This window comes from Pelmatolapia mariae, linkage group LG5, assembly GCF_036321145.2.
Source record: "Pelmatolapia mariae isolate MD_Pm_ZW linkage group LG5, Pm_UMD_F_2, whole genome shotgun sequence".
Classification (NCBI taxonomy): Eukaryota; Metazoa; Chordata; class Actinopteri; order Cichliformes; family Cichlidae; genus Pelmatolapia; species Pelmatolapia mariae.
The window spans coordinates 10,872,598-10,892,037 of record NC_086231.1 but is presented as its reverse complement, the minus strand read 5'-3'; the positions used below and the strand labels follow the sequence as shown (position 1 = coordinate 10,892,037).

Genomic DNA, 19,440 nt, shown 5'->3' with positions numbered 1-19,440 from the left:
CTAATTCGTGCAGGTGAATGAATTTACCCTGACTAAAGAAATCAAGAGAAACGCCCCAGGTTGCTCAGTCACTAATTACCGTTACTGTACTTTTATTACAAGTATTATACTGTGAATGCAACAGGCTGCACTCTGCTTCAGCTCCTGTGCAGAACTGATTAATAAATATCTTCAAACAGCAGCATGTTTTCAGTCTCTTGTCACATCTGTAAAGACAATAACACCAAAAAAAAAAAAAAAAAAAAAAAGCTTTTACTTCAGTAACTATGGATTAAACTGTAGAACTGAAAAAAATGTAACAGCTTCAGATCCTGGGTGTGTGAGGACAGAGAAGGATCAGCTTTATTTCAGATTTGAGAGATAAACTTTATATTTCAGTTTGTGATGATTCTGTTGTGATTACAGGACCTGCCCTCAGACTCAGACCTCAGCACCAACCAGTGTCAGCAGACAGATCATCCAACATGTTCACATGTTAACTGCAAAATTAACTGATGAAAACAGTACAAAGGTTAAAGTACCACATGTGCTGTCAGTGAAAGCTGCAGCTGTTTTGTTGATAAAGTTAAAGACAAAAAGTCAAAAGGATTAATCACCCCTGTAACTGTGTCACTATATATCAGCATTAACAGGACCTGTTTGGTGTTTCACAAAACTGCTGATCTCAGACCTACACAGCTTCCGTTTTAAACATTTCATGTACTCAGCTGCATGAAGAGCACGTTTGAGTTTCTCTGACACGATTAAATAAAACCTGATGAAGGTCAAAGTTCGTCACTTGTATGTCGAACTACAAACTTGTGATCTGGAATTCTTTCACAGTTTTTTGCAGATAGTGTGTTATTCACCATAAAGTAATTCAGAGTTATTCATACCAGAGTAACCAGAGAGGATCATATATTTTTAAATATGTAATGTTCTACAGGACTGAATATAATATCTTTATGTAAAAGTAGAGCTGGGCGATAGAACGATAACGATATGTATTGCGAAATAACTTTTTCTCGATAGAAAAATTTAACTATTGCGATAGGCCTCATCTCTCTTGTCCTCTAAAAAAAAGAAAAAAAAGAACAGCCAATCCAAATTAAGTAGCGCAGAGCCGAACCAATCACAGCCGCAGCGTCACGTCACATGACTTGTTACATACAGCACAAGTGCCAAGGCGCACATGTGTATTTGTTTTTGCAGCCGGGCTGCCCAGGTAATGGAGGAAATGAGTTTGCCGACTAGAGAAAAATCAACCGAGAGCGTGAGTGAAGGTTACCGAAGAAAAAACCGATGATGGTTCCAATGCCGGAGAGATTGTGGAACGGAAGGGCCATAGAAGTTCCGTAGTGTGAAGGTATTTCGGCTATTTCAAGTCTGACAAAAAACAGAGTAGCGCACTGTAAATTGTGCCGAAAGCAAGTCTGGAAATACAATAAACCGGTGCATGCTCAATCTCTGACTGAAAGCGCTAATTCGTCATTCGGCTTTTGTCAGACTAAAGTCACTGTTAAAACTGTTTGAAAAGCTAAGCTATACAACAAGGAGAGATTGAGAATTTCCTTTTAGTTCTCAGTTTATTTGATATTGACAAAAGTTAGTCAATTTTGTCTGTTCTTCTGTAAAACAAACTAAGATTTATTTTTAGAATTAATATTTTGTTTCTAAGTGGAATTGACAATTTAGTAGTCTGTTTTGTTTGTTCTATTTTGAAACTTAAACGCTTTAGCGGCTGCCTTTTGTGTAGTTTACAATATTTGCCTTTATTTATCTGAAACTGAAGTCTCATGTTCCTTAAGTACATCTACCCTGTTAAACTTATTATGGGAAATAAATATTTTAAAAAAAACAAGCTGCAGATTATTTCACATTTTACTTGTGAGCAACGGCACATTTAAATCTTACAAATATAGTTATTTGGCTTATATCGTGATATATATCGTTATCGCCTGAAATGAAAAAAACATATCGTGATATGAAAAAATCTTATATTGCCCAGCTCTATGTAAAAGCCCGGACCCTCTGGGGAGTATCTGAGTATTTATAACATTACACAAACCAAAGGTCTCCATCACAATGTTCATGAAATGCTGGGTGTATCAGTCTTCTGGGGTGGGCCTACAGTGGAGCTCTGAAGATTTCCCTGTGAGGGAGCTACTGGTGGAGATCATGAGTCCTGCTTGATCAACGCGATGAGCTTCAGTCTTCCTGGTGTTTCTTAAGTGAAGCCTCTCTCAGTGGTCAACAGAACATCTGGCACAGGACAGCTGTGATGAAAAAAAGGGAAAAAGTTTCTCCACACCTCTGGACCCAGGAAACCCAGCTTAGTCCTCATGGTCTCCCTCACTAGTTTCTCCCCAGGGTGAATGTAGCGGTTGATACAATATGGATTCTATAATTAGACTACACTACTGAAACCTTCTGCTGCTGTTTTTAAAGTTTCCATGTTACCTGACTGTAAACGGCTCTGAATATTTAAACCGTTTCAGATCCATTAAACTCACAGTCTTAAATGTTAAAATCAAAGGACATTAGAGTATTAGACTATTAGAGTAACAGGTGTGTAGCATCGCTAACTAGCTAGCAACAAGCGTCCAACACATTGCGTATGCTAGCGGCTAATCTAGCAAATGAATTAACAACATTGTGATTTTAGATGTTGTAGAACTATAAGGTGATAAGCTGTGTGAGAACCCAACAGCAAATAAACTGGAGCAGCCGGGCTACGTAAAAAGTGTAGGGGGGCGTGTTTGCGGTCACGTCCAGTGGGTGTGTGGGCGGGAGCGTGACACAGTCGCTCCACCTCAAGACACTACTGCACAGACTGACTCCAAAAATGCAAGATGGCAGCCTCCACAAGCGGCTTTGTTTTTGCACAATGGGAGGAGGTGCTGTCGCGTCGTCCATGTTTTCTACAGTCATTGGTCGGTACATTAGCATTCAGTTTACGGAGTTACAACAGAAAACGATACATTTAATGTTCTTACGTGGTGTCAGACGGGATTATTTCAACAAACTGAGGACGTGTTGCCTAATAAGAGGATAATCACGTCTGCTTGAACTCGATTCATATCATCTTTAATGTTCAGTATACCCAATTCGTCCATTATTTGGACTGGGCGGAAAAGGGGAGACAAATTAGGGCAGGGTCAGCCTGATATTCTGTCGGGGATAACTACCTTGGCACGACTTGGCAGGAATGCGGTGATAATGATACAGCTGGAGGTAAAAGTTACAAGAACTCAAAACCATCAAAATAAAACAGAAACTAACAAAACACACATACAGACATGCTGAAAACAGGAAGGGAGATATAGCTGAATGAGAAGACAAGGCACAACTAAATGGGAAAACCAGAATATCATTTGGAGAAAGCAGACACAGGGACATGACTAAGAAACAGAAAGGTATCACAAAGGAAGATAACTAGATATTACATAAACCAGGGGTGGGGAACTCCAGGCCTCAAGGGCTGATGTCCTGCAGGTTTTAGATATGACACTGGGTCATATCTAAGACATGTGGGGAAGAGGAATCTGTGGAGAATTTCCTGTCAACTATCAAAAATGATTTTATTTAGTAAAATTTTTTGTTGATTAAAATAACCTTGTTGAATTTGAGTAGAAATGTTCTCTGGACTCTTGCAGCATTTTGTGATGAAAGTTGGCACACATGTAGAAGGTAACCCAGAGAAGTATTCAACTGACAATTTCATGTCAACGATCAGAGATGATTTTTAATTAATTTTTTATGTAATGTTATATTCCATTGAGCATGTTGAATTTGACCAGAAATATCCTTCTCTAGATTTATGCAGTGGAATGAGATAAACAAATGCACACAAATGTAGCGCATGTGTTCAAAAAGAGGAATCCATTGAGAAAGTCATGTCAACTATCAAGCATGATTTTTAATGAATTTTCTAATATGACGCAGTTTTTAGGCACAGAAAAACGAGCGCTGTGTTAAATTGGCTGCGATGCACAAATGGCTCTACCGTGCCAAGAAAGATATGTGTGACGGCTCGGAAGTGAGAGGGTTAGGTTTTTGGCACCTTGAGTGTTCAGTTGTGAGAAGCCGAGATTAAAATTGGAGTAAAATATTGGGATCTCTCGTGTCATCCTTTGATACCTCCACAGTATAGTGTTTTTATTTTTTTTATTTTAAGACAATGCTGAACAGAATACTAGATACTGTTATTTTTTAACACAGGTATGGTTTGCTTTTCTTACCCTAATAAATGAAATCATCATTACATATGGAAAAAGTAAGACTGATGTTAAAAAAAAGAGAAGAATGAGTATATGTTTAATTGCTTTGAGCTGTGTGTATTTGTGAGTCTACAGGATGACGCAGCAGCAGGTCTCTGGGTAGTCGTCAGCACTGACTTTGCGCTCGTTGCCGTACACGTAGTAGACGTAGCTCTTGTCTTTCCACTTGTAGTTCACCTGAGTGATGGGGATCAGCTCGACCGTCTGCCTCTGAAAGAGAGAGAGATGGAGGGATTTATATTAAAGGAAAACCTTCAACAGTATCAGAGCGCGTCAGCTTAAGTCATAATACTTTAGCTTAGCATTGACTGAAAGCAGGAGTAAAGGAAATCTAGTAATGAACACTTTTCTTAGCCACATTTCAGATTTGTGTTAATCTTCAATTGACCAGCTTCAAACCTTTGTCCTTTTCTTTAACAAACCTCCCAAAAGATAATTCCCCTTTTTAGTGTTTATATAACAGCTAACTCTTCAACCACCATCAAATCATTCAAGATGGCTTTAGTTATGTTTATAGGACACCTCTCTCGAGCTTCTGTAGCAGTCGATTACTTTAATAATTAAACAGTCTATTGATTTTTCCATTGACTAACTGAGGAATCAGTTAAGTTAAATACTTTGCAGAGCAAAGTAATAAATTGCAGAGTAACACAGGCACACCAGCACAGGCTGGCCACTGGGGGAGACTACACTATAGCCTATAGACTCAAAACAGAAGTCTAAAGTAAACTTTGCACATTTTCCTTGCTGCTTCAACTAAAAACAATGGAATTTCAGCTTTAATCAATTATATTTCAACTAGAATTAACTGCTGAAGGAACAAGGATAGCAGTTTTCTTTCCTTCCACACTCTGGAGAAGATGGTTCCTAATTTTTCTCTTGAGCTGTGTGTCGGCCTACCTGCTGCAGAATCCTGGAGGTTTGGCCATAGTTAGTTTGATGTTCTTTGATCAGACGCTCAGAGGCCTGAGAGACTGCTGGGTTTGGAAACCCGAGCAGGGGGTAGACCTGAGAGAAGCAAGAGTTTAATTCACAATATTCACACAGCTAACCCCAGCAATGTGTTTTCCTTCTCCCCAACCTTTCCTTTACATTTATCTCAACTACACCTGTCTGAGGTGAGTTCCTGCAGTGGCTTTATGTTTAATTTATGAAGATTATTTCAACATTTTAACATTTCAAACATAGAATACAACATTCCAAACGACTGTGTGAAACTACTGAAATGAAAGAAACTGCGGAGTGGAGAGGTAAGTGACGGAAGTGACGGACAAGGTAAGCGACTCATGTTGTAACTGACGTCAGACGCCGGAGATTTTGGCGGAAAATTAAAGCGAATGGTAGTTTAGATTTGAATAAATTCCTTTAAGCTTCAGTATAACCAAATACACTTATCAATTGTCTTATAACTAACAACATTTGTCTAAATCATCTCCAACACCCTGGAGAACAACGGGGAGAGTTTAGAGTCTCTCCAAGATTACATTGATCAGTACTTCCAGGATCTTGTGATGAAGAAGGCTCAGAGTGCAGCTTCCCCGGCCAAACCTGACACGCCGTCGTCGAAAAGACTTCGCCCGGCAGATTCCCCCGGCACAACATCGCCAGCCGGCAAAGATATTGTCGACATACTGGAGTCAATCGACCAACGACTGTCCAGTTTCGATGCAAGGCTGTCCTTGGTGGAGATTCTTCACCGGGAATTTAAATCCTTGCGAGAGTCCCTGGAGTTCAGCCAGCAGCAGGTGGAAACGCTCGCTGCTGAAAATGCCACGCTAAGGGAGTCGGTGAAATGTCTCACAGACAATGTTACTCAGCTAAATAGAGAAAATAAAAAAATAAAAGAAACAGTTATTGATCTACAAGCCCGTAGCATGCGTGATAATCTGGTATTTTCTGGTATTCCAGAAGCCGCTGGAGAGGACGCGGAGACCACGGTAAAAAGCTTCATCAAAACCCACCTGAAGCTGCCGGAGGACACGGTGAAGAACATCGTCTTTGACAGGGTGCATCGCCTCGGCCCCATTCGGGCTGCGGCCGGGAGACCACGTCCTATCGTGGCCAAATTCGGCCACTACAAACAAAAGGAACATGTGAAAAGCCGCGGCAGGGAATTAAAAGGAACGGACTTCAGCGTGAACGACCAGTTCCCCAAAGAGATCCTGGAACGACGCAGGGTCCTCTTCCCAATCCGACGCAGCTTTATCCAGAAGGGCTCCCGCGCTGTCATCGCTGTGGACCGGCTGTACGTGGACGGACAGCTCCACCGCGACCCCGACATCACTCCGTGGCTGTATTAACTCCACACCAGATAAGAATCCGCTACACCCTTTCCCCACCCACTCACACTAACTTGCATTAACATCTGTTTAACTTACTAGTATCAAATCACATCTTAGGTGTGATTTCATAGCAGAATTAACACCATCACTCTCCGTCAATGGTTTGATCGGAATGTTTCCGGATTTTTTTTTTTCTTCTCGTTTTTTGTTCTCTTTTTTCCCCCTCTTGTTTTTATGCTGCTCACCCTTGTTCTTGGTTTCTTTCTTTCTTTTTTCTTTCTTTCACTGCTTCGATCACCTGCTTCCACACTCATCCACAAACAACATCCTTTATTTGGACACATACGCACAGCACGATCACGCACAGCCATGCGCTCAACGGCAGCACATTTACATCAGACAGCGCACACAGTCGTATAGGATACACACACTTAAACCAAGCGTACTCATATTAGTAAATATGCACACACATAGTCAGACTCAGGGAGCATCTCACCACACATTTTTTCTCTCCCCCTTTTATTTACGAACAAGTGATGTATTCTCTCCACCTGTCTAAGCGACACACACAGCGCACACCCCTAGTTATACACAGACATCTATGGGTGCACTAAGATTCGTTACATGGAATGTAAATGGAGCTGGCTCCAGAGAAAAGAGGTTAAAAATATTTAACCAACTCAAAAAACTACAGGCAGATGTTGTCCTTTTACAAGAGACCCACAGACCTCTTAGAGGTTCGAATGAACTTAAAACACCTGAGTTTCCTAATGTGTTCTCAGCTTGTTATAATTCTAGACAAAGGGGAGTAGCAATTTTAATACATAAAAAAATTAATTTCACAGTACTCGATACAGTTATAGATCCAGAGGGCAGATTCTTAATCATTAAACTATCTATACTTGATAAAAAGCTATGTATTGTAAGTGTATATGGTCCAAATGTTGATGATCCCTCATTCTTTCACGGTTTTTTCAGTGCACTCTCTGAACACTTAGATGGCACACTTGTTCTTGGAGGCGACCTCAACCTTGGACTAAATGAAGAAATGGATAGGCTCAATACAGCAGGAACTCAGCGTAATTGGCAGTCCATAAATATAATCAAACAGTATATGATTATATTTATGTCGCAAAGACCATATACTTTGGTCTTTGCGACGCATGGCGCTCCCTTCACCCCACCAGTAAGGAATATACTTTTTTCTCACATGTCCATCACTCCTACTCTCGTCTGGATTATTTTTTGGTCAGCAGCTCACTGCTGAGGGACATTTCAGACACTGAGATTCACCCTATAGCTGTCAGCGATCATGCTCCTGTATCTTTAACACTAATGCACAAGAATAATACTACGCCTAGTAAAAACTGGAGATTTAATACATCACTGCTTAAAGATGAAGACTTTATTAAATATTTTAAAAAAGAGTGGACTTCATATTTAGACTTTAATGACACTCCCGGAACATCAGCTTCTGTTCTATGGGAAGCAGGGAAAGCTGTGATGAGAGGTAAAATAATTTCTTTCTCATCACATAAAAAGAAAAAAGAAAACAAAAATATCCAGGAATTAGAAAAAACCATCAAATCACTAGAAGAAGCCTATGCGTCCGACCAAGATCAGGAAACATTGAACAAAATACGCAAAACAAAACTAGAATTAAATGAGATAATTGATAAAAAAACAAAATTCTTAGTACAAAGACTACGCTTACAAAATTATGAACATGGTAATAAATCCGGTCAATTTCTAGCAAACCAGCTAAAAATAAATAAAGAAAAAACAACTCTATGTGCTGTTCAAGACTCATCTGGGAATACAGTATATGACCCGAAACAAATAAACAACATCTTCAGGGATTTCTATAAAACGTTGTATTCACCACAAATAAACCCATCTAAAAAGGAAATTGATCAGTTTTTAGACAACATAACTCTCCCAAAATTATTAGACTCTCAAGCAATGGCATTGGATTCGCCACTGACACCAGGTGAACTCCAGGAAGCCCTGATAAGTATGCCCAATAATAAGGCTCCAGGTCCAGACGGCTTTCCTGCAGAATTCTACAAAGAATTCTGGACGATTTTAGCCCCAATTTTTTACAGAACGCTGTTGGAAATCAAAGAAAATGGCAGACTCCCATCAAATATGAATTCTGCAAACATTAATCTCCTGCTAAAACCAGGCAAAGACCCTGTATATCCCTCAAGCTATCGTCCAATATCCCTTATAAATGTAGACCTTAAAATAATCTGCAAAGCTCTCTTGAAGAGACTAGAGAAAATAACCCCCCTCTTAATTCATCCTGACCAAACTGGTTTCATAAAAGGTAGGCACTCATCAACAAATACACGTAGATTACTTAATTTGATAGACTACTCATACAGTAAAAACCTTGAAACTACAATATTTTCTTTAGATGCAGAAAAAGCGTTTGACAGAGTTAACTGGAAATTTCTATTTGCAACTTTACACAAATTTGGTTTTGGATCTTCTTTCATCAGCTGGTTAAAAATATTATATAATTCCCCAACAGCTTGTGTCAGAACAAATGACCAGACATCCTCCAGCTTCTGTCTCCTGAGGGGCACCAGGCAGGGATGCCCACTCTCCCCTTCACTGTTTGCAATTTTTATTGAACCACTAGCAGCAGCAATTAGACAGAATTCAGTAATTAAGGGCATAAAATGCAAGAACGTGGAACATAAAATCAGCCTTTATGCGGATGATGTGCTACTCTTTCTCCAAAATTCACAAACCAATATCTCTGGGGTGATTGAATTGATAAACTCTTTTGCAAGAATATCAGATTACTCAATTAACTGGTCAAAATCTACAGTCCTTCCGATTAATTGCTCCTTCCATAATTCCTCTTCTACTCCACTGCAATCGGGAAATATAAAATATTTAGGTATTAATGTTTCTCCCAAGCTTGCAGATCTAACTAAATTAAACTATATCCCACTTTTAAAGAAAGTAGAAGGCGATCTGGCTAGGTGGAAATGTCTACCCATATCACTCTTGGGAAGGGTCGCCACTATAAAAATGATGGTCTTACCAAAAATAAATTATTTATTCTCAATGATCCCAACTAAACCGCCACAAGATTGGTTCAGATCTCTAGATTCATATATGTCCAAATTCCTTTGGAAAAATAAGCCCCCACGTATAAGCTTAAAAACACTACAAAAGACCAAGGATAAAGGAGGATTAGAACTACCTAACTTTCAGCACTACTTCTTAGCCAACAGGCTCCAATTTATCTCAGGATGGCTAAAACATACCCTCTTAGATGAACCTTGGCTAGATGTAGAACAAGCACTTTGCAATAATCTAGAGATTTCAGATCTACCATTTATCAGCTCAAACATTCAACGACATGAATGCTTCAAAAGCGTCAACATTAGCTCCTCTCTGACAGCATGGTGGGAGTTTCTGAAGTTGACAGAGTCTTCATTAATCCCATGCAAACGTACACCTATCTGGAACAACCCTGACATATTACAAAACAATAATATGATAAACTTTTCAGATTGGAGTGGTAAAGGAATCAAATATTTAGAACATATACTAGAAGGAACAGAATTTATTTCATTTGACAGACTAGTTACACAATATGGGATCAACAAGAAAAGATTTTTAGAATATCAACAAATTAAATCCATAGTAAAAAAGAAATTTAAACCGGGTCAAGTTGAACTACAAACACCACCAAGTGTGGTTCAATTTCTTACTCTTAAAACCCCCAAATTACTATCCAAAATATACAGAATGCTTTCTAAAATAGATGAATCAATATCACTTCCTATTGCAAAATGGGAAGCGGATTTATCAGTTAACTTAGACCAAAACTTCTGGTCTCAGATTTGCTTAAAAACCTTTCATCTAATTAGAAATCCCAGTCTTCAATTAATTCAATACAAAATACTACATAGAGTGCACTATACAGGTCATCGGATGTTCAAGATGGGCTTTACGTCTACCAACAACTGCTCACACTGCCAAACCAATTCACCGGACAATTATATCCACGCTCTTTGGTTCTGTCCACCAGTTCAGAAGTTTTGGCATGAGATATGTGAAGACTTATCGAAGTGTCTGAAATGTAACATTCCAACTTCTCCTTTAGTGTGTTTGTTGGGCAGCTTAGATAATGTCACTTCAGAAAAGAATATAGCCCACATGGTTTTCACTGCCCTATGCATAGCCAAGAAAACAGTCCTCATGAACTGGAAAAATAAAAATAATCTTAATTCTAACCAGTATAGAAATTATCTATTAGATTACATTAGTCTTGATACAGCCTCTGCCACCACATCAGATCAATTGCTCTGGGCTCCTTTGATCAGCTCCATCACCTAGTGGGGGTGGGGGGTCATAGTTTGGTCCCGCCTTCACTGTTGTGATTGGTGTGGGGGTAGGGACAGGCTTAGGGCGTCGGGGGGTTCCCCAGGAGCATCTTCCTTGGGGGGCTCAACCCGGGGTAGCGGTCATGGCCAATTAAGGGCTCTGTTGGCTCTTAGGTGACGGTTTCCTCGTGGCTGCGTGCAGCGGGGCTAGGGGAGGGTCTGTGCTGACGGACGTGGGTTACTGACCTGGTAGCCTGGCTGCCCCTGGGTGGGTCCGGGACGGGCGTGAGGTTCTGGGGGCGCTCCGTCTCTGGGCTGGGGCCCTGGCCGGGCCTCGGGGGCTCGGGTCCTGGTTGGTGTGTTGCTGGGGTTGTGGGCGGGTGGGTATATGGGGGCCCAGTCCTGGCGCAGGGCGCCGCCAGTGCATCGAGCCACCTGGGGGACTCTTCAACTGGTGGGGGAGGTTGTCACATCTTGCAGGAGCTTTCCTCTCCTCAGGAATTCTCTCTGCAGGAGGGGGAGATATAGGAGAGGTGGAGGAAGATCTCAGCCTGGGCGTCTATTGTCTTGTGTAGTCTGGAAGATGAGTGGATGATGGGGTGGGTGCAGTTTTCTCTGTAGTGGGTTCGGGTGGGCTGTCCCGGGCTCTGTGGGGCCGGGCGGTGCTGCTGCACTGGGCCCTGGTCCGGATGGGCCTGGGCCCCCTTTCCCTGGCGGGTTGCAGAGCATGGGGGTGCCTACTGGGGTCAGCGGGGGAGCTGGCCCCAGGGAGGGGTCACTTGCCCCTCCCTTTCTTCCCTCCCCATCTCCAGCTGCCTCCCTCTTCCCGCTCCACCACAATCACCCACACATGCAGGGCCTTGGGGTAGGGGTGTGTCACCAGGGTGCAGAGGAGGCATCCCCCCCCCTCTGTCCCCTTCTGGCTGCCTCTGCCTCAATTTTATCTCACAACTTAGACAATCACATTACTCACACTCTCATAACACATACATATAGGATCTTGGGGGTGGGCTCACAACACGGACTCCAAATTACCATCAGGGTGTACACCTCACCCCTGGCGTCGTTGCCCACCTCTCAATTTTAAATACACGTAGACATTGAGGGCTATCAGGAGGGGCTATGCGCTTACCTGCTGCTCTCTGGCAGGTAGCTCCATGCCCTCCTGGGTTTTAATTGCACCTTAGAACACATATACATCAACACTACATATGAGCGGGTAGAGGGAGGTTTGGAGTCTTCTCACACCCCCGGTCTCTGCGGCCTGCTGGAGCGGGGGGGCTAGGAGGAGGAGTTGGCCGTCCGACTGGGGTCTGGTGTGTGGGGCCTCCCTGCTGCTGCGGAGTCGGGGCAGTCTGCTTCTCCCCACTGCAGGGAAAAGGGTAACACCACCTGGGTCTGGGTGCAGTTTCCCCCTCCAGGGGCAAGGGTACCTAGACCCGGTTCTTAGAGTACGCTTGGGGAGTGTGATTGTGTGTACAGCGTCTCTTTATGTCTGTCTCCACGTTGGTTGAGTGTGGAGTAATTGCCTATGAGAGCATGAGGGTGGGAATGGATGTTTGTATTTGAGTGTGCCTGTATGTCTGTGTCTATATGTCAGGTTGGGTATCAGACGCCACCTCTCTGGGGACATCTCAGGCCCTCCAAGGTTTGGAGGCCTATCTCCCCCCACCACTTCCCCTGCCGGTGGCAGACGCCCTCAGACATCGATGCGTTGGTGGTTCTTTGTGTCCGGGGGTGGGCGTCCGGGTACACACCGGCTCACTCCTTGGTGGCTGCTTATCCGGGCCTGGAACCTGGGGCTCGCTCGGGCCACTTCGGGGGTGGGGTGCCCTCGGCCTCTCGGCCTGGGGCTCGGTCACTCAGGCACAGCTGGCTGCCGGCGGAGCTCACGGGCACGTCACTGCAACCCCCCCTGGCTTCTGCTCCGCGGCTGCTGAGTGATCCCTCATCTGGGACTCTCCTCAGCTCTTTCTGGGACAGTGGCGCGGCTGCCCCTCTGTTGGTCTTCCTTGGTCTCTTGTGCTCTGGGGGCCTCTGGATGTCTGGAGTTTTGATCTCCTCCATACCTGCTTCATGCCCTGGAGGATGGGACTGTGGCCCCCCACACCCTCTAGCAGATCATTACATTAAGGAACCTTTTAAATACAAGCGCGCTCATGCTCACAGGTGTACACACAGGTGATCACACACACAAACTACACCCTTTTTGGCTCCTACCTCAAAGCACACTGTGCGCTGTCGATCTTACGTGCTGCACAATAATGTTTAATATTAAGTATGTAGTGTTATATTCCCATATATCATTGTGATGTTGTTTATTCTATTACTCTCGTTTTCTTCTGCTTGTTTTCTTTTTTCTTTCTCAACAGGTGATCCAGGTGATCGATATATGTATTTTTTGTCTGCTTATTTTGTTGGTTTTTGTTTTTTGCCCTTTATCCCCGTCCCTCTTCTCCGCTGTTTTTTTTTTTGTTTTGTTTTGTTTTTTCCCCCCTCTTTCTTTCTCCCTTTTCTTTTCCCCTGTCCCGTATCTAGCAAGTAAAAAAAAAAATAAATAAATAAAATAAAATAAACAATAAAAGGTAAATCAAATGGACCATTACGGCAAGGCTGGGATGGTCCATTTGGTAAAGTAAATCCGTTGGGCATCTTTCTTCGCCTGTAGACAATAATTCTGATGGCAAAAGAACCAAACGGGACAGGTTTAAAAAAAAAAAAAAAAAAAAAAAAAAAAGAAACTACTGAGATGTAATTTTTTTGTATGAAATTTTGGTATTAAGATTCAAAGTGAAGCTACAGTGTGTGTGTGTGTGTGTGTGTGTGTGTGTGTGTGTGTGTGTGTGTGTGTGTGTGTGTGTTTTTACCAGGTTCTGGCTGCTCTTGAACAGCTCCTTCCCTTTCACTGAGCGCACCTTATCACTCTTCAGACCACAACTCTGCTCCACCAGATGATCTTCCACATGGTTTTTCCTAAATACAAATATACAGATATGAACTATATTCATGCTGTATCCATGCATGCTGTATCTTTTCTTTAGACTATGATGACATGGATGACTAAGAACCTTCACAGTCTTATCTCTTCCGCTTGTTCTTATCAGGGTTGCATCGGGGCTGGAGCCTATTCAAGCTACCATAGGTGAAGAGGCGGGGTACACCTTGGACAGACTGCTAGTCTGTCACAGGGTTAACACAGAGAGACAACCGTTCACACCTAAATGCAATTTCTAATCACCAGTTCACCTAACCCCAGTCCTTGGACTGTGGGAAGGAGGCCCGAGTACTAGAGCAGGGCGATATGACCAAAAATATTTATCACGATATACATTTGAAAATTTGCGATAACGATATAACTGATGATATAATTGACACTAGACAAAATACTTTACAACTCCACAACTTTATTAGTGCAAAAAAAAAAAAACATCAATGTATTTTCACTTAAACAAGCAGCTGTTTTTTATGTGCATTAAAGTAATATAAAAATGTAACAGTGCAAATTCCTTGCTGACAGTTTAACCAAAAGGCATTTCCAGTGGAAATTGGCCGACATATCCTCAGCATAACCATGTATAATATCCACAAAATTTAAAAAGAGGTTATACACACACAATACGGTAATATTATGTTGAAGCACAGTACGTATCACTCCGCGAGGCTCCTGCCTGTGATAGCCGTAATGCTCCACAGTCCATCAAGCGGTGCGGATTCATAGCTTAGCAAAGTCGTACTGAAACATTCGACAGGTTTTCGAGCGCGTCAGTAAGGTTAGTAAACACAACCAGAATTCATACATAAGGCACACGGGATTATAAGGGGCACTGTCGATTTTCAGAAAAATCAAAGGCCCGCTAGCATGCTCTACCAAAAATAGTGCTTTGTTGTGTATCTGATGGACGAAAGCTAAACCAGTTCCACACCACTAAAGTTGCAGCAGTTTTACAAACCAATTCTGGTTCATCTGTTTCATTCAACGATCCGCTTTCACCCTTCTCATTCTCCGTCGCTGCCATGCTTTTTCCGCCATGTGCGTATGAAAACAAAGGCACTGCGCATGCACGTTTTACCCATATTCTATCGCGATATTTCATTTTCTTTTCGTTGCCCAACAGTATTACCGTGAACGGTATGATATGGCCCAGCCCTGAGTACTCCCAGAGAACACTCACACTCCACACAGAAAGGCCCTGACCATATGGTGGAGTTGAACTCAGGACCTTGCTAATTTCCGTTGACTTTTCAAAGCCTTCTAAAACTTCTCCATGGACCATTTTAATGCCCGAAAAAATTCATGGATATCTGCCAAAAACAAACAGACCTCAAATAAGACTTTGAGTATCCTTAATGAACTCTGCAAGTATCCCAAACCTGTGGCACTGAATGAGCTTCAACGGCTCATTCAACAAATTTCAACAAATTTAACCGCCCCCTCCTTTCAATCAGGTTAAATGAATTCAAATGTATAAAAACTCTTTATATACTTCTGAAACCTCCTCCAGGACCATTTGAGTTTTCCAAATGACACCTAAAAGACACTTGAAGAACCCAATCTTCAAGGACTCTGATAAAGCCACTGAAATATAGGAACACTGAAACTGCTGTTGTACTTGTACTCACCACTCCACTTTTAGCTCAATGTAAGTCAGCAGTTGACGTTTTCCTTTACAGGTTTCACATTGCTTTTTCCCCCTACCATATACTTTGTACACCTAAACACACACAGACACATGACTCATTATTTTTGGTTACTTACAGACATTACAGATTTTGCTTTATTTTTTTAAATATGGTATTTGTTTATTTTTACTTATATTATTATTTTAAAAAATTACTGAACTTTTACTTATCGCAGCATTTCTTTGCTTAGACATTTTTAGGGCATTTTGCATCTTCCTTTTCTAATTAGTTACTGTAATTAATCGTATATCCCCAACATATGGACAGTCATAAAACTGGTATTTTTTTCTGTTTTATTTTCAGTTTGTGTGACCATTCAGTACCTGTCTTTGCCTGTGCCATTACAGTGAGTGCAGGCTGGATCGGACTTTGCCTCACCATTACACACCGGGCAAGCTTTCTACAACGACACAAATAAGCAAATGCTTTAATTGTACCTTGATCAGACTTTTCATGTCTTTTACTATTGAGAGTTTCCTTACTTTTCCACTTCCACTGCACTCCCTGCATTGCTCAGTACCTGCTGCATGGCACGTGTGGCATTCCTAAACACAAACACACAAAAAAAAGTTAAAAATGAGCAAAAGGTAAAAAAAAATTCATGTGTTCATGGTTTTAAAGCCTCAATGAACTCAGGAAAAGATGAGCTGTAGAACCATCTCATGGACAACTAAAGATCCATGAAAATTCATCTGGAAAATGCTTTAAGTATATATATCTTTAAGCTTAAAGCTCAGAACTAAACTGCAGGTATCCCAGCACTTTGATAGATAGCTTTTGTTATTCAGCCACCTTGACGGAGGATGTGTAGGGCACCCGGATCTTCTCTGTATGGTCACTGAAAAGTTTGGGGGATGTGGGTTGGACCTCCCATGGTCGTGGAGCGGGCTGGGCGTAAAAGTCAGCAGGCTCACCTTTTAAATACACGAGATCACAGAAAATGAAAGTCAATAAACTACTAGTATTGTAAGTTACTGCATTGTCAGTAGATTTATGCAAGGATCAATAAAAGAGGCATTTGTTATGAAAACCAAAGCAAGTGTTTCCAGCTTGAACTCTTTCAGGTAAAACATTATTTATTAACCAGTTGTTCTGGAGTTTGAGTCGTAATAGGCTCTGAGTATCACACTATGGTTTTTAATCCCTCACAAGGCCATAAACTTTGAGTGTGGTCAAGAACAAAGTGAAAAATGTGGTTTGGTAACAGGAAACAACAAAACTCTACCATCAGATTAAAAAGCATCCAGCCTTGCTCTATAATAACAGAACATGGTGGCTCAAGGAAACAAATGAAAATGGCCATTTTAATGGCTCCAAATCAGGTTTGGATTTAACAAAATGAAAATGTGTGTTTACCTTCATGTGGTTTGTGGGCCCACTCAGTTGACCTGGACTCATTGAATGTCTCCAGACGGTACTAAGGAACAAAAAACAGACTTTACTGAGAGAAACTTGATTTGCTGATAACATTACTGTGCTAATTTCTCTATATTTCACAACAGAGTGAAAGTGAAACATAAGTTTCTATGCATCATGTGCAAGAAATGTCTCTCCCATTAAATCCTACACAAAATTTGTTAAACCCAATCAGTATTGCACATTATACCATACAGTGTATTTCCGGTTTGTTGCCATATAACTGGGCATCATATTACTGCATAACAAATTTTGTGGTAAAACCAGTACTTGGAACCGGTATTCCATATTCTTTGAGCTTCTAGCAAGAGTCTTGAGGATGTGATGTAAAGTTCTGGCAAACTATTACTTCAGCAGCTCTGGACACTTACTAAAAGCTCTGATGTTTTTGAGAAGAAAATGGTCGCACTTTCTATTACAGCTCAGTAATAAAGGGGTAATAGTAGGTTAACAAGGAAACCTACAAGTGTTTTAAATGTGTTTTTTGCACGTTGCAGCTGTATTTCCTGTTTTATTAGGCAAACTGCCACAGTTGTTTTCAGATAATAATCACACACTTTTTTTTGCTTTAATAGGTTCTTAATATGTTATTAAATTTAAACAGGTGGTTTTGCATTTTGCAGCTCTGTTTCCTGCTTTTTACACAGAAACTACCACAGGTAATTGAGGGGTAATAACTTAACGCAAATTACTGCATTATTGCATTCTTGTTTCTTCCTTGTGACTCCACTTTATTGTGGAGCTGTATTTCCATATTATTATATGCAGTTTCTGGGTTCTCATTATCCTATTACATACATTTCTGGGCAATATTACTCAACTGTAACCACTGTTGCTACCATGATATTACTTAGATATTAAGTGGTTATTACTTTGGTAATTGCATAGTAAAAACTTAGAAATTATCAAATTATTACACTCCTTTCCACCCTTGTTACCCTACTACTACCCCTGTATTACCTAGCTGTAATAGAAAGTGCTACCAAAAAATTCATTATGCATGTTTCAACAGTTCATTATCATTCAATTATGTCCTTTGGTCAAATGTTTGGAAAAGTATGGATAAAAGCATCTCAAACCAGAGCTCTGCAACAGACTGATCAAGATAGTAAAGGCAGATATGGAGGTAACTCAGTCCACAGCATCATTGATGGTGGTGATGGTGGAACATTTAATCACCCTAAATGTGTTGAATGGCTCCATGGAGGTGATGACTCCCTGAGTGACTGGATCTTCACTGTAGCAGATATGAGATGACACAAATTTCTTGAATGCCTCCCGAGCCTCATCCTCAGACAGAGAGGGGATGCTACAAAACACATAAACTCTGTGTTAAACCAGAATATTCTACTGGTTGGTGAGCAGCTCAGAAACACAGGTAATATGTCGTACCTCCATTCGGGATTTTCAGGACCGGGTTGGGGTGGGGCTACTGGCTCCATGGGCATGGGAGGAGGCAGGAAACCTGCTGCATCAATGACAAATTTTCAAGTAACATCAACAGCATTAATGTGAGGAATTATGTGAACCGGACTTTTCTTACCTCCTAATGGCACAGTGCCTTCATAGCCTGGGACATTGACAAACATGTTGGCTTGGGGTGCCATGACATGTGGGTACATAGCTGGAATGAAAAACAAGAAACAAAAAATTCAACCAAACGGATCAGGTGACCCTGAATCCTCCCTTAGTTATGCTGCAAAAGATCTAGGCTGCTGGGGGATTCCCATGATGCACTGAGTGTTTCTTATTTACTCACGTTTTTTCCCCCACTCACTATATGTTTATACACTACTTTGCATTTAATCATCAGTTATTATTAATCTGTTGCTCTCTTCCACAGTGTGTCTTTGTCTTGTCTTCCTCCTCTCACACCAAACAGTAATGGCAGATGGCTGCCCCTCCATGGGCCTGGTTCAGCCAGAGGTTCCTTCCATTTAAAAGGGAGTTTTTCTTTACCACTGTAGCCAAAGTGCATGCTCATAGGGGGTTCCCTCTACAAAACGACTTGTGTAGATAAGTTAGTGAACTCATTCTTCAGAATCAGTTTTAGTTAGAAGGAAATTATTCACCTTCTGTGATATGTGATAAGTAAATGTGAAATGTAAAAGTAAAATGTGATAACTACGATGGTGCAGAAAGCTGCATCTGGTCAGAAGAAATAAACCCCACAAATTTTAAAGAGTTGTCCAGATTTGTACAAAATTAAAATGGCTGTCAACGGACAGATGCAAGGATATCCATTGCTACCCCCTCATGCAATAAAGAGTTTCAAAGATGTTTGCTGTATGACAAGTATGATAATGGGGGTAGTATACTACCCCCATTTTCAGTGTTAGAGTAAACATTTTTAGTTTAGGTTTCTTTTACCATTTTCTCTCTTATCTCTTAATTTTAACAAACATTTCTGGAAAAACAAACACTGATATGACAAGAAACTGCATTGATTTCTGA

The 19,440-nt window shown here is 41.4% G+C and overlaps 1 pseudogene; it reads right to left on the bottom strand.

The window, feature by feature from the left end:
• Positions 1–4,328: 4,328 nt before the first annotated feature.
• Positions 4,329–18,964, bottom strand: LOC134627715 (protein SSUH2 homolog; annotated as a pseudogene).
• Between the last annotated feature and the right edge of the window lie 476 nt (positions 18,965–19,440).